General features: G+C 46.1%; 1 protein-coding gene across 4 annotated transcripts in view; it reads right to left on the minus strand.

Annotated features, from left to right (window-relative positions):
* B3galnt1 (beta-1,3-N-acetylgalactosaminyltransferase 1 (globoside blood group)) overlaps positions 1 to 10,014 on the minus strand; it is a 29,395-nt gene extending 19,381 nt beyond the window's left edge. For 2 of the 4 annotated variants that reach the window (XM_036190928.1, XM_036190925.1), the window contains exons 1-2: positions 9,508 to 9,612; positions 3,136 to 3,289 (exon numbers count right to left, since the gene is read on the minus strand). The gene's annotated coding sequence lies outside the window, so the exon portion shown is untranslated. Of the gene's footprint in view, positions 1 to 3,135; positions 3,290 to 9,057; positions 9,428 to 9,507; positions 9,613 to 9,921 lie in introns of those variants that run through there. The other 2 variants (XM_036190926.1, XM_036190927.1) reach the window with 2 other exon arrangements.
* Between the last annotated feature and the right edge of the window lie 5,022 nt (positions 10,015 to 15,036).

Consider the following 15,036-nt stretch of genomic DNA (forward strand, 5'->3'; position numbering starts at 1 on the left):
ACTGTAATACTGTGTAAATGTTGACCATTTGACCATGAATACATACATATTTCCAGAACAAGCTGGATCAGAAGTAGACTGGATTTGCTGACGAGTGCTCACTCTCCTAACCACCACCTTACTCCAAGAGGCTACCTGATTCTTATCATGAGCAGTCTGAAAGGAACAGAGAGTCAAAAAGCAAAAAAACAAACTAAAATGTAATCCTAAGCATGCTAGATTCAGGGTCATCCAAAGGGGTGTGTGTGTGTGTGTGTGTGTGTGTGTGTGTGTGTGTACTATTACAGATAATTAGTGAGCACTGATGATGAGCTTTTCAACTCTGTGTGTGCAAAGACACACTATTGTTGTGGGGGGCAGAAATCTTAATTGTACAGTATCCCACACATATTAGGCTTAGTGAAAATCACAATCACACATATCAGTCGTCTATTATCTGAAAAGGGGGGGACCCCACACAGCAGTAATTGAAGGAAATCCCAGAGGAGTCGTCTTAAGCTATCACACTACTCATAAAGAAGCAATGTAGAAGTACTCCTCAGCTACAGTTAAACACTGGTCATCTTCACAGCACAGTGCTGTGCTGTTCCTGATGGACTCCTCTGCCACCTGACCACCACTGTCCTCCCTCCCCTTGAACCCAGGGCTCACGCTGTGTGTAACTGGGGACCAGGCTACACCCAAAACCAACCAGGTCAGTTTCTGAGAGGGGGGAGGACGGCACTGGCACTGTTTTTAACTCCAGATGACCCCAGTGAGTCATTACAGGCCGGCACTACTGGGATGTGAGAGCCACAGAGCTCCAGTCACCTTCCCACATTTCCTGATTCGAGATTTTTAAACACTATCCCCAAGTGACTCACGGACTTATGGAATTTGAGAAGCTTTGGTTACCAACTTGGACAAATCTTTTAACCTTTGAGGCACTTTTTCTATGAAATGGCAACAACCAGGCCTTCTGCATGGGTCTTCTGTGGAAAGCATGTGAACAGAACACAGCCGATATCTAGGTGGGACTGGTACACAAGAGCTAAGTCGGTACACTGCTGCTATGGGCACCCACACACCATGCTTCTAGCTCTGTGCCTGTATTTGTTCTGCTTACAAAATTCGTAGCTGTCTACCTTGGCCCTCCGATCAGCCTGCAGTCTAGAGGCCAAGGTCTCTAGTTTCTCTAGACGGTCAAGTACCTGCTGTCCAACAACTCTGTAGTGTCCCATGTGTTCCTGGAAGAGATCCAGCTGCTGCAGGTGAACTCTGGTTCCTTTCCTTTCGCCACATGCTCTGCTCTCTACAATCCTCCTTCTACCCCACAGTCACTGTGCACTGAGGTCCTTTCTTCTTTTCCAGGCAGGACTTTTCCAGCCTTCCCTTAGGCGCTTGCAGCACAGTGAGATACAAGAGCCTTTCCCACCCAATGCCCACGATAATAGTGAGCACTGAGACACTTTGAGAGATATGCATATGTTTTATTGTTTTACAATTAGAGTGTGTGTGTTTGTGTGCGCTCACGTGTGCATGCATGCACGCACGCCAGTGCACACATGTAGATGTCAGAGGACAACCTGTGGAGTCGGTCCTCTCATCCCACCACGTGGATCCTAATGTGGAACACTGAGCCATCTCGCCAGCCTGCTATGCACATCTAGTAAGTTTGCATTTGTCTCCTCACTGGAGCACAGTTGGGCGTCCCTGGGAAACTGACTTTTATTTACTCAAGAGAGTAACTGGTATACTTAGTTAATCTAATAATGCTGAAAAATGAAATACATTTTACTCTGTCAAAGCAAAGAAAAGCTTCACATTAAAAAGACTTCCTGCCGGGCGGTGGTGGCGCACGCTTTTAATCCCAGCATTTGGGAGGCAGAGCCAGGCGGATCTCTGTGAGTTCGAGGCCAGCCTGGTCTACAAAGTGAGTTCCAGGAAAGGCGCAAAGCTACACAGAGAAACCCCGTCTCGAAAGACAAAAACAAACAAACAAAAGACTTCTTTTCTATTTCCCATCTTTACATTCTCCTCTCTCATTTTACCCACAACTTGGTCTTGGCCCTGCAGCAGGTAAGCTTTCTTCATGTTTCTATTTGTGTGATGACATGGTAACTATCTGCATTAGTCACTACGACTATAATAATTCACTTCTAAGTAAGGGGGCTGGGGTCTGTGCCCAGTAACTTAGGGAGCAGAGCAGGCAGAGCAGGTCTGGAGCTCCGAGTGCTCTGCCTGTCCCAGTGGAATCTGTAACTACTACCCTGTAACAGCTTGTATCCCCTGGCCTGCTAGCCTCATGCTTTCTTCCTTGGTGATGGCAAGTGGTCAGAGTGGAACCAGCCCTTCAAAGGAATATCTGGAGACAGATGCATTCTCTTTCCATGAAATCATAGTCAGCTCTTCCAAATTCTTAACCCAGACAGTTTCCAAAAACCTTCCCATCCAGCAACCTTTCCCCAGCCAAGGGGAAATTGCTGAAGGAATAATGTTAATGAATGTATATCTCAAGCACCCCTGAAAATGTTGCTGAGCACTATGTACAGACGCATTACGGACAAAGAACAAAAGTAGTGACATCAGAAACCAGCAGACATTCACTCACCATCTAAGCCGTCTGACTAACCTCAGTGCACTTTTTTAGGGTTCCTCCAGAGAAGGTTCAGAAAAACCCGAGAGAACACAAAAATCAGATTCCACAATTTTTGAGAGCTAGGTGCTTAAAGGTCCTTATGAACAAAATGGAAAATTGCACACCCAAAGACAGACACTGGATAGCTCGGAATGTGGCTTCATGTTTATATCAAGTTTTAATTGTTCAATTTTTAAAGAGATTTTATTTTTAACTGTGTGTGTGTGTGTGTGTATGTGCATTTGAGTGCAGATACCTGCGGATGCCAAAGGCATTGGATTCCCTGGAACTGGAATTACAGGTGGTTGTGAGCCACCTGACGGGGGGTGCTGGGAACCAGACACTGGCCTCTACACTTTGTATAGTACTCGTTCTCACTCTGAGCCATCTCTCCAGCTCCTGAGCTGCTTACTTTTTAACAATGAACCTGAAATATCCATTGACTTTAAGGAACCACCCACACTGAGCACCCCTCCCTGAGACTGTTAGACATTTCAGTAGGTAGTGAGTTTAAATACCGTCATTCCACTGCCGTTTCTCAGCTCTGCACCTGAAGTCCCAGCTGGCTGCTGCTGCACCAGAGTCAGGTGTGTTCTGAGACATCAGGGAAAAGGGCTTTCATCCAAGCTTGATGGGAATGGAAGCCTCTGCCTCTACCCGAAGATGAGCAGGCTGTTAAAGAAAAAAGTTTTAAGCATTACGTACTGTTTACCAAGAACGTTTTCATGTAGTTAAAGCAACCCTGAACATAGTGCCTGGGGTTTATTCTAGACCCAGGGCTTGGGGTGTGCGGGTCCTTGGGCTAAGAAGCAGACAGAATCAAAAGCAGCAGGAACAAACATTCACCATTCACATGCAATCTTCATTTTGCTTCTGCCCACCTTTACTCCTTAACAAAGACTCCACCCACTCTTGATCATTTGTAGTGAGGTTAGGGTTTTATGTTGGGGGGAGTGATGGTCTTACTTTGTTGTTGTTATTGTTGTTTGTTTTGCTTTGCTTTTAAAGCAAAGTGGGCTCTGCAGAAGTCTATAGCAGTCAGGAGTCTATGGCAATTTATAAAGTAACATTTTGCAACACTAGGTTTTCAAAGGCCTGAACAGCCCAGGAACAGATGGACCTGATGCTTTTCAACTCCAAATGCTGTGCCATTTTCCCTAAGCAAGGGCCTGCTTGGGAGTCAGACCTCACACCCAGAACCTGAACCTCTAGATTCCTGGGTGGGGACCAGCGGAGCTAGAGAGGGTCCATCTCTGCATTCAGGGTGGACAGACGGAGAGTGACATGTGAACAGCAGCCAGGGGAAAGGGAGCAGGCTGCCAGGGCAGGGAGACTGGAAGCCAGAGCAAAGAGCTCACAAAAGCAGGTTACAGCAAAACGCATCTGAAAGCTGGGTAAAGCTTTACCCACCAGAAGGGGACACAAGAGCGTTCCATCTTTGCCCTACATCAGGACTGGCGCAGATCTCTGCCATCCATCTTCTCCATCAGGCTAAGCCATTAACTGTCCGTCCTTCGTTACCTGTAAATCTTTCATTCACTAATTCATCCGTGCATCTCACGGGCTCACTTGTGTTAGAGGCTAAGCGTGGAAGACAAGCTCATCCCTCAAATTGCTGCCACTCAACACGGCGTAAGGCAGAAGATTTATGATTCCAAGTTTAACCTGCACCTCATGAGTGAACGCATCTAGAGAAAATTGGAAAGGTCTCTAGTTCAAATGTCTTCAAATTAGCAACTGGTGTGAAGGGCAGGGAGCCAAGTTTGTGCTCTCAGACTGTGGTGACGCCCAATAAAGGTGCATATTACACAGCTTCCCCTAAGACAGAAAAACTAATACTATTTTAATACTATTATATTTTTTTCCTCCGGGGAGGGGGGCCTGGGAAGATGACTCAGTTGCAGCAAGCATGAAGACCTGTGTTTTGGTTCCAGCACCCATGTAAAGACCTAGGTTCAGCCGCACCTGTAATCCCAGCACTGAGAGGCAAGAGGAACTCTGGGACTTCTGGCCAATCAGTAGGACCAAACCAGTGTGCTCTAGATTCAGTGCAGGATTCTGTCTCAAATAAATAAGGTAAGAGCTGGTGAGATGATCAGTGGGCAAAGATGCTTGCCACCAAACCAGATAAAATGGCCTGGTTTCAATCAACTAAAGCCGCATGGTACACACTGAGGACTGACTTCTGCAAGCTGTGTGCTAACTTCCATATATATACCATGGCATGTGTGTGCCCACACTGGAGGTGGTGTTGCAAACCTTACTTCCAGAACTTGGGAGACCAAGGTATGCAGATCTCTATGAGTAGAAGGCCAACCTGATCTGCAGAGTGAGTACCAGTTCAGCCAAGGCTACACAGAGAAGCCCTGTCTTGAAAAAAATCATAAAATAGAAAGAAAGAAAGAAAGAAAGAAAGAAGGAAGGAAGGAAGGAAGGAAGGAAGGAAAAGGAAAAGGAAAAGGAAAAGGAAAAGGAAAAGGAAAAGGAAAAGGAAAAAGAAAAGGAAAGAAAAGGAAAGGAAAGAAAGAAAGAAAGAGGGGGGGAGGGAGGGAGGGAGGGAGGAAGGAAGGAAGGAAGGAAAGAAGGAAAGAAAGATGAAGAGCAAACAAGGAAGCAAGATAGCGCCTACACACACACACACACACACACACACACACACACATTCACACATATATGCACAATAAAAAGTAACTGGGTAACTGTATTTTAAAACCAAAGTCTATAACTAAGCCAGTAACCAAACAGAGTTCCAGATATGAGAACACTATCTGAAGCTCCAAAGTCATGGTGTGTTAGGTGGCTGCAGACTGAAGAAATGTTTTAAAGGCAAGGGTATGTCTTTATTCTAACTTGTAAGAGTGCATTCAAAGTGACAGCTTGGGAATTTTTCAGAATCCTATGTTCTGTCCAAGGGGTGGCAAAAATTTTGTTTGCCACAAAAAGCAAGATAATAAATATTTTCTTTGCAGACTGTATGTCTATCTTGGCTACTTGACTCTTTGTTTGGGTCAATGGAACCACAGGCAACTGTAAGAAAGGGACACAGCAATGTTCCTTAGAAAACCCAGGGTGCTCACAGATAACAAACTCAAGGATACCCAGGTTCCTTATAAAAACACAGTGCCATATTTCATATAACTTACGCAGATCCCTGTATTACTTTGAGATTTTATTTTTATTTTATGTGTAGGAGTGTCTTGTCCACATGTATGTAAGTGGTACCACATGTGAGCAGTGCCCATGGAGGCCAGAAGAAGGCACCAGACCTCCCTGGAACTGGAGTTAATGAGTTGTGAGCTGCCATGTGGATGCTGGGAATTGAACCCTGGTCTTCTAGAAGAGCAGCCAGTGCTCTTAACCACTGAGTCTACAATGTAAATGTGATGTGCACAGCTGTTCTACATATTGTTTAGAAAATGATAAGAAAGGAATGTTTGTGTAAGCCCTTGAGTGCACACCTGAGTGGCCATGCCCTGCCCCTGAGGAACTCTAACCGTCAGGCCCCACCCACAGAACACTGTAACGCTGTGAAGACTGGACCCAGCCTCTCCAGACTCAGGTGGCCAAACTCTGCCCTACAGAGTAAAAAGCCCGAGCTCAATTCTGGGGCTTGAGATCCCACCAATCCCTAAGCTCGCTCCAAGCTCAGGACTTGAAATCCCCCCAATCCCCACCCTGGAAAGCTCTGCTCCAAGAAACCCACTAGCAGTGGTTCTCTACCTTCCTAATGTTGTGACCCTTTAATATAGTTCCCCCTTTAATATGTTGTGGTGAACCCCAATGAAAATAAAACCATTTTCACTGCTGTAATTTTGCTACTGTTGTGACTTTCAATGTGAATGTCTGTGTTTTCTGATAGTCTTAGGTGACCCCTGTGAAAGGGTTGTTCATCCCCAAGAAGTGACCCACAGGTTGAGAACCACTGCCCTACATGAAGCCTGCCTCCTGCTGCTTTTTGTCTGTACAGTGGCAGCCACCCTCTTGTGTCTCTGCCAATAAATCTCTTGTGTGAGGTTTATTGTGCAGTGTGACTTTGTGGTATTGGCTCCTGACTTCCAGGATTCCTTTTCCCCTCAGAACTCTAACACACACATTCAGGAACCCTTTCCTCTCAGAGCTGCAACACTTACAACCTGTACATTTTTAGGACACACAATTTTTTTCTATATATTTCTATTCCATGGTTGGCAGAATCTATGAATATAGAACCTACACACCCGAAAGACTGACTATATTTATCAAACAGATATCAGCTTGGAAATATTTGCCCTAGCTAGATTCATGAAATTCATACTTCAAAGCAGTAATAAAATCTCCAGAGATTTACCTTGTCTTTTTTTCCCTCATTACCCAAAGGAGTCCCTAGACTAACCAGTCACATGTTCCCTACATGAAATGGTTCTGGGGGGAGGGCAGACCTCACTGGGCAGTTACCTCAGCTGTGTATATAAGCAGGCAAAAGGCCCGACTTCCTAGTTAACTATGTTCAGGGTCAAAGACACATGACAGAGGACATTTACAATCTGATTTGGCTTTCTGGTATTTACTCCTTAATATCACAGGGCCTCAAGAAGCAGAAATCTTCTACAGCTCTTGAGGCAGCCCTAGCTCACCTCTCTACCTCCCCTTTCCTCTAATTCACAATAAGGCAAGAATCCTGCTAGTTAAAAGCAAACCTATGCTTATACAACTTTCATTAAAATAAAATCATTTTCCACCATCCTCATGGAGATGTTGCCCAACAGCCCACTGAACTGTGATTCTGAAAACATCTATTGGGTATGTTCACTTAAGAGTCTCTTGTTCACTTGACCTTACACATGAGATGGTACCATGGGGCTCTTTACCACACAGTAGTTCCTATCACACAGTAAGCTGCATCAGGCAAGTGTACTTCTCCTGGATGGTACAGAGATATAAACAGGATAAAGGCTGTTCTGAAACGAGATTCCACCTTCACTATGACAGAGTAGAGCTGGAGGCTGGGGAGGTATGTCACCCACCCCACCCAGAGGAAAAGTAAAGCATCTAGTAAAAGCATTTGCCTAGGGATAAAGAATTTACTCTAAACCTGAAGTTGAACATGAACTGCCAAGTTATTGAGTTTTCCTGAAGTACCACAGCACTTAAGAAAAATTCAACTTTTGGGGAAAACGTTATTATCCAAAATGATTTAGTAAAGTCTAAATCCTGCACCTCTTCAACCTTTCTGGGGAAAGAAGCACACCAGAATATTCTAAAGTTTGCAGCTTATGTCAATGATATCCAAAAGCCAGACAGGATACCCTAACGGGCATTTCCAACTAATCTGGATAAATTCTAAATTCAAATTAAAAACTCGGTAAATTCATGTATATAGTTTCAGACTAAACAACAGGTGTGTGTGTGTGTGTGTGTGTGTGTGTGTGTGTGTGTGTAGGAATATTTCTGTATTCTGTGCTTTAGTCGAGTTACTGCAAACAACTGAATGTAAGAAGACACTGTATCTCGGGGCAGGAGAAATGACTTGGTACTTAAGAGCACTTGTTGCTCTTGCAGGAGACTGGAGTTCAGTTCCCAGTGCTCATGTGGTGGATCCACACCCCTCTGTAACTCCAATTCTGCCCTCAGGAGGCACCAGACATGCCTCTGGTACACATACATACATGTAGACAGAACACACATAAAAACTTTTTAAGAAAATCTTTCTTTTAAAATAAGTATTATACGAAAACAGCAGCATTATGACAGCTAAAAGCACTGTTCTATCCCCGCCAAAACTGCTTTAGGATAAGTTACTATTCCTCGGCAGGCTCCTTGTTTCTGGATAGGCCTTGATGCTTTCTTCAAGTCTCTGTCTGTCTCATGAGTAACTGAGAATCGTACTGGAACACTTTGATAACGAACTATTTCAGTGCCGCAGTTTCCCAATGGCCATTCATTTTAAACAAACCTTTGAATGTGAAGGAGAAAACACCACACTCATTCTCCCAGTACCAGATAGGTCCCTTTTCTGGAGTAATGGAAGTTGGGTACGAGGTGTCAACATCCCCGCTTCCACCTAAAACACCTAGAGCTAAAACACAAATGTGTTCTGGGTGAAGACTGCACTCCAGTGGTCCTACCTCCCAAAACAAACGGTTGGGCAATCTCTTCCTTGGCAGTCGCGTTTCCTAACACAGCAACCGCTTCTCCCAAAGGCTGGCAACGTGAAAAAATATAATCTACTCGGCTCAAGATCAAACGCGGCCTTGTAGTCAGTCAGTCCTACATGCACTCACAAACACCGCTATCCGTGCTTGATGCTGGTGCCATCCTTTCCATCCCGGAAAAGTGAGGCTCCCTCCATCTCAGATTTCCTTCAAATGGCTTTGCATTTTCTCCTTCCTCTTTCCCAATCTCCCATTCCCTTCCTCGGGTCCATCCTCCCCGCCGTCCCTCCCCATACAGCAGTCTCCTACCCAGGGGACCACCGGCCCTTTTCCCGCCAGGAACGTGCGTTCCTCCGGGCCTGCTGCGGGTCCACCGGCGTGCTGACACCGGTCGGTCCCAGCTTCTCCTTGGCCACGGTGACAACCAGGCCACGCGCGAGGCTTTCAGCGCCCGGGGCAGGACAGAATGGATCGTAGGGGCGGCGACCTGGCCCGCCACGCGCACCGGCGTCCCTCCAAGTGGCCCGGGTGCCTCGCCCCGAGCCTCGAGAGCCGGCGTGGAGCAGCGGCGGAGGCCGGGGCCCAGGGCGTGGCAGCTCGCGGTGAGGCGCTCCGCAGACCAGCGGCCGGGGAGCCGAGCCTTGGGCCTCGGAGCCGGGGACCCCGCGGCGTCCCTAGACCGCTGCGCCCCCGGGGAGGGTCGCCCCGCCGCCGCCCAACTGTCTCCCCGCCACGCCCGTCCTCCCGCCCCGCACTCACCCCCGGCGCGCCGCCGCCGCCGCCGCCGCCGGCACCCGCTGCGAAGCTGACGGCGCTGGCTCCCTGCGCGCGCACGCGGGGTCCCCGCAGCCGCACGCACGCACGCACGCCCGGTGCGCGCTGCCCGCACTCACGCACGCGCGTGCGGGGTCCCCGCCGCCCCCCGCAGCCCAGCGCTGTCCTTGCCATCCCGCTCGACCTCGGCCCCGGGCGCTGGCATCTCCGCCGCAGGCTCCGGGCTCAAGGGCAGGTCCGCTTAAGATCCCCCTGCTCTTTGCCACGCACGCACGTGCCCTCTGCCACAGGCTGCCTCCTTGCACAGCCAAGGGGCAGGATTTCATCACAGGGCTCGCCAGGAGAGAAGGCAGTCTGGGCAGGAATGCCTCGCTCTCTCCGAGGGCCGGTTCTCCTTACCTGGGTGCAGGGCATGAAAGGTTCCTTAGGTCTGTGTGGGTGGGAGGCTCAGGGAGTCAGCCGCTGGCACCCGACCGCACCCCCTCACCCCTAATTGCTTCTAGAAACGGTCCAGTCCTGTGGACACTTGGCCAGCCCCGCCCCGCCCAAATGGTGCTTCCCTGGGGGGAGAGAAGGGGAGGGGAGGAGAAAGGAGGGGTATTGAGTGTTACTGTACTGGCCCTGTTTATCCCTGGACCTTGGGTGGAGGTAGTTCCATTCCAAAATAAAATTCCCTGGTTTTTTGTTTGTTTGGGTTTTTTTTTGTTTTGTTTTTGCCAAAGGCCCCTGTCAAGAGTGTCACCTGAAAACAAAGTCTCTTGGCATTAGGACTGTAAACAGCTTGGCCTCGCTCCACCGCAAAGGGAAGAATCCTTCAGTGCACACCTACATACAAGCATGCAAAATTCAACAATTTAGCAATCTACAAGAATGGCTTTCCCACTTTTTCCTAGACACTTCAGGTTACATTTCCTAAGCCGATGACTTCTACACAAGCAGATTGGCGTTATTACTTTTGAGAAACTAGAATTCTATAAGGTCACCTAGTATGGACTACTTAAATTTCCTGATTTATAACCTGCCTTTCCTGATTTATGTGCATCAGTATAGAATGTAGGGGTCCCAGATATTGGTGTTCCCCATACAATATGAGTAAGGACCCAATTGGTTCTTTTTATAAATTGAAGTCTCTTTCTTTTGAGATATTTGTTTTAAATAGGATAAGTAACGAAAATTTTTGTCTGAATTTGTCAAATGTTAATGGGCTGGACATTGTTAATGTATATAATGGAGGGGTTTTTTTTGTCTGAATCTGTCAAATGTTAATGGACTAGACATTGTTAATGTTATTTTTGACTGTATATATTGTATATACTTATTGTATATACTTTTTAAAAGATTTATTTATTTATATATGTATACAGTATTCTTCCTGCATCCCCACAGGCCAGAAGAGGGAGGGCACCAGATCTCATTACAGATGGTTGTGAGCCACCATGTGGCTGCTGGGAATTGAACTCAGGACCTCTGGAAGAACAGTCAGTGCTCTTAACCTCTGGGCCATCTCTCCAGCCCACTTTTTCTTATATTAGTTATAAATTTTTTATTTTAAACAAAAAAGGAAAATGTGGTTGATATAGTATGCATCCCAATAAATTTATCTGGGGGTCAGAGAACAGAACAACCACTATATAAAGGTCAGGCAGTGGTAGCACACACCTTTAATCCTAGCATTCTGGAGGCAGAGATCCATTTGGATCTCTGTGAGTTCAAGGCCACACTGGAAACAGCCAGGCGTGGTGTCTCACACCTTTAATCCCAGCACTTGAGATCTCATGTCTCGTTTGGAAAAGACACATGCCTTTAATCCTAGAAAGTGATGGTAGGAAGCAGAAAGGTATATAAGGTGTGAGCACCAGGAACTAGAGTCCTTTAAGCTTTTTGGCTTTTAGCAGCAGTTCAGTTGAGGTCCATTCAGATGAAGACTCAAGTTTCCAGTTTGCAGAAACAGAATTGGCTGAGAAGTTGGCAAGGTGAGGTTAGCTGTGGCTTGTTCTGCTTCTCTGATCTTTTGTGTTAACCCCAATACCTGGCCCTGAGGTTTTTTTTTTTTTTATTATTATTATTATTACTAATAAGACCTTTCAAAATTCGAGTTACAGTTGGGAAAGTTTTCTCTAAAGGACTAGATAGTAAATGTTTTCGGCTTTGTTTCTGCTATGGTTTGGATCTGCAATGTATGTTAAAGGTGTGCTTCCCCAGCCTGTACCAATAGTGATTTTTTTTTCCAAGTCATGATGTGAATGATTTTTCTCTTCCCCAATGCAATGTGATGTATGACTGCTTTGACACGGGCACCAAGGCAACGGGACCAGTTGGCCATATATGGAGAGTCCCAAAACTGTGAGCTAAAGTAAGCCTGCATCTTTAAACATTGACGCATCACAGAAAATTGTCCTGCAGTAGGTTGTAATTCCCTCAACTGGAGAATCAGCTGAGCTGAAAGTCACAGGTAGCCTCACCCACGCATCTGTGAGCAGTGTGAAGCCTCTCATCCTCCGGTGGGTTAAGTTGCCTAGCTATGGGGCACATCCAGGAGGGGACAGGCAGAAGCAGTTGGATGTCTTAAGCCATAGCCACGGGAGTCACACAAGGTCATATATACAACATTTTATACATCAAAGCAAGTTATGAGATCTCTCTGCACACCAGAGACAGAAATAGACAACCAAGGGAAGATTTAGATGTGTTCAACCAAGGGGCCTTTTAAGTGGTGATGGTGACTTCAGTATCAGATTTGCCAAATTTAAATAACTTCCAACTGTGATATAAATCTCCACATTTTAATTCTACTGCCACCTATTGTTCTTAGGCCCCGTCCCCATGCTGACCTTGCCTGTTATAATTCTGAGCACTCGTCCACTTTTCTGAGAACTTGCTTACAGGTATCTGTCATGAGCTCTCATAGGCAAGAGACTAGGAGCTACCAGTCTGCCACAACTTGGGACATATTTCATAGATACATATGGATTTCACTAAGCCTCAGTGAGGTTTAAAGACAGGTTATTTGCTTAGTTCCCAGAGGCAAAACAAACAATCCACCATTGCCTACAGATTCCAGAAGAAAAGCATGCAACCGAGAGGTCACATTCCATGCCCAAATATCAGTGCATCAGTCAGATGGTTAACTATACCAGCAGTTTTCCACACACATGATCAAGACTTTAGTAGTATGTGCTTGTTTGTAACTTTGAACCAGCAATTGTCTTTATAGAAAAGATTATATTTTGACCCTAGTGTGGTGGTATTGTGTTCCCCAAAATAAACTTATCTGGGGTCAGAGAACAGGACGGCCACAATATTAAACATGAGGATAGGCAGTGGTAGCACACACCTTTAATCCTAGCATTTCAGAGGCAGAAATACCTCTGGATCTCTGAGTTCAAGGCCACATTAGAAACAGCCAGGCATGGTGACACACGCCTTTAATCCCAGAAATCCAGCCTTTAATCCCAGGGAGTGGAGGCAGAAAGCAGAAAGGTATATAAGGCGTAGAGACCAGAAACTAGAAGCATTTGGCTGGTTAAGCATTCAGGCTTTGGAGCAACACAGTTCAGCTGAGATCCATTCTGGATGACGACTCAGAAGCTTCCAGTCTGAGGAAATAAGACCAGCTGAGGAACTGGCTAGGTGAGGTAGCTGTGGCTTGTTCTGCTTCTCTGATCCTCCAGTGTTCACCCCAATAACTGGCCTCGGGTTTGATTTTATTAGTAAGACTTTTAAGATTCATGCTACACCCTAGGTTTCTCTACAGATGAAAATCAAAATGTAACAGAAAATTTGAATCTATGCAGTGCGTGTTCCATGCCAGGATGGGTTCTGGAGACGATTTCTAATCGACAGTGAATGCTGTGGCTAGTTGTTTAGTTGAATTATTCAACAAGTGTTTTTCCAAAATCTCATTGTACCCCTGTCTTGCTGCTTCACTTGATGGAACACTTGGACAATTTATTATCCCTAGAAGCAGCCACGATGTACTCCTACTTGATGATCTGCTGTCTTATATTTCTCCCTTGACGATGTACATCTTTCATTCTTGGGAGCATTTTCCTCCAGCGCCTCCCGTCTGGCTGAACTGATGGATGGTGCTGTTCCACACAAGTGCAGGCAGTGTCTTCAGTCTCTCCTCTATCTCCTTAAAGGTCACAAAATGCATGCAAGGGTGATACCAGCACGAACCTGACACTGATCCATTACCAAAATGTATTCACATGTAATCAGTCGATTATTAATGTCAACCTGATTTGATAGATATTATATCCTTGCCGTTTGGTAGATGAAGACATGTGCCATCATTACTGAGGTGTCTCCTGGCAAGACCACAATGCCCATGTGCCAGTAAAGGGCATGGAGAGAAACCGCTCTGGAGATGATTTTAGGGAACAGCATCTGCTTTATTGCACACGAACAACCACTTATACAGTGGAAGCCTATCAACTGTGATTGGTTAGTGCATTACTTCCAATTGGATAGTGAGTACTGCTACCCCTGGGGTCTCTCTGCAGAAGCAGCACGTTAAAGAAGAGTGGAGAGTGCAGATTTGTCTGCAGGCCAGCTCCTGGCTACTCATGCTATTCCAGAATTCACTGTTCTGACTTGTGGGGCAGGCACGGTGAACCACTCTTTTTCTTTAGACGTGTAATGAGCCATGTAGGCTGGCCGCCAGGTCATGCCTGCATTTTTGCCTATGGACATTTACCAGGTCATCTGAAGATTTACATGCAAAAGCCAATCTCTGCAGTTTCCCATAAACCTTGATGATTTTCCTGGATCCTCATTTGATTAAAGTAGCACCATTTATCAGGAATCCAAATTTGTTCCTTGATTTGTCTTTCTCCTTAATGCAGCATGTCAGGTCAGGGATTCTCAGAGTTGAGGCTGTAGCTATAGTTGGTAGAATGCTTGCCTAGCATGCATGAAATCTTGGAGTCCATCTCTAGGGCCATAAAAATCTAAGTGTAATAGCACAAACCTGTAATCCCAGCACTAAGGAGGTAGAGACAGGAGGATCAGGAATTCAAGGTCCTCCTCGGCTATACAAAAAATTCCAAACCAGCCTGGACTACACAAGGCCCTGCCTTAAAATAATAATAATAATAATAATAATAATAATAATAATAATAATATAGTCTTTCCCACTGACCTTTCCCCCTAGGAAAGCCACATGTGTTTCCCCAGGGAAATATAAACAAACACCTTTGCATCTCAGATAGGGAGGGTATCCCTAACCTCCTCCCCCCACTTACAGGAACGTGGTTGAGGGGTTGGAGGAGCATGGGTGACTTCAAGGCAGCTGTATCACTGAAATGCTCACCGAAACATGGGTTAGAGATCAAAGCTAGATCCCGGGGCTGGAGAGATGGCTCAGAGGTTAAGAGCACTGAGCGCTCTTTCAGAGGTCCTGAGTTCAATTCCCAGCAACCACATGGTGGCTCACAACCATCTGTAATGAGATCTGTGCCCTCTTCTGGCATGCAGACATACATGCAGACAGAACACTGTATCCATAATAAA

The sequence above is a fragment of the Onychomys torridus genome, chromosome 6, assembly GCF_903995425.1.
Source record: "Onychomys torridus chromosome 6, mOncTor1.1, whole genome shotgun sequence".
In the NCBI taxonomy this organism is placed as follows: Eukaryota; Metazoa; Chordata; class Mammalia; order Rodentia; family Cricetidae; genus Onychomys; species Onychomys torridus.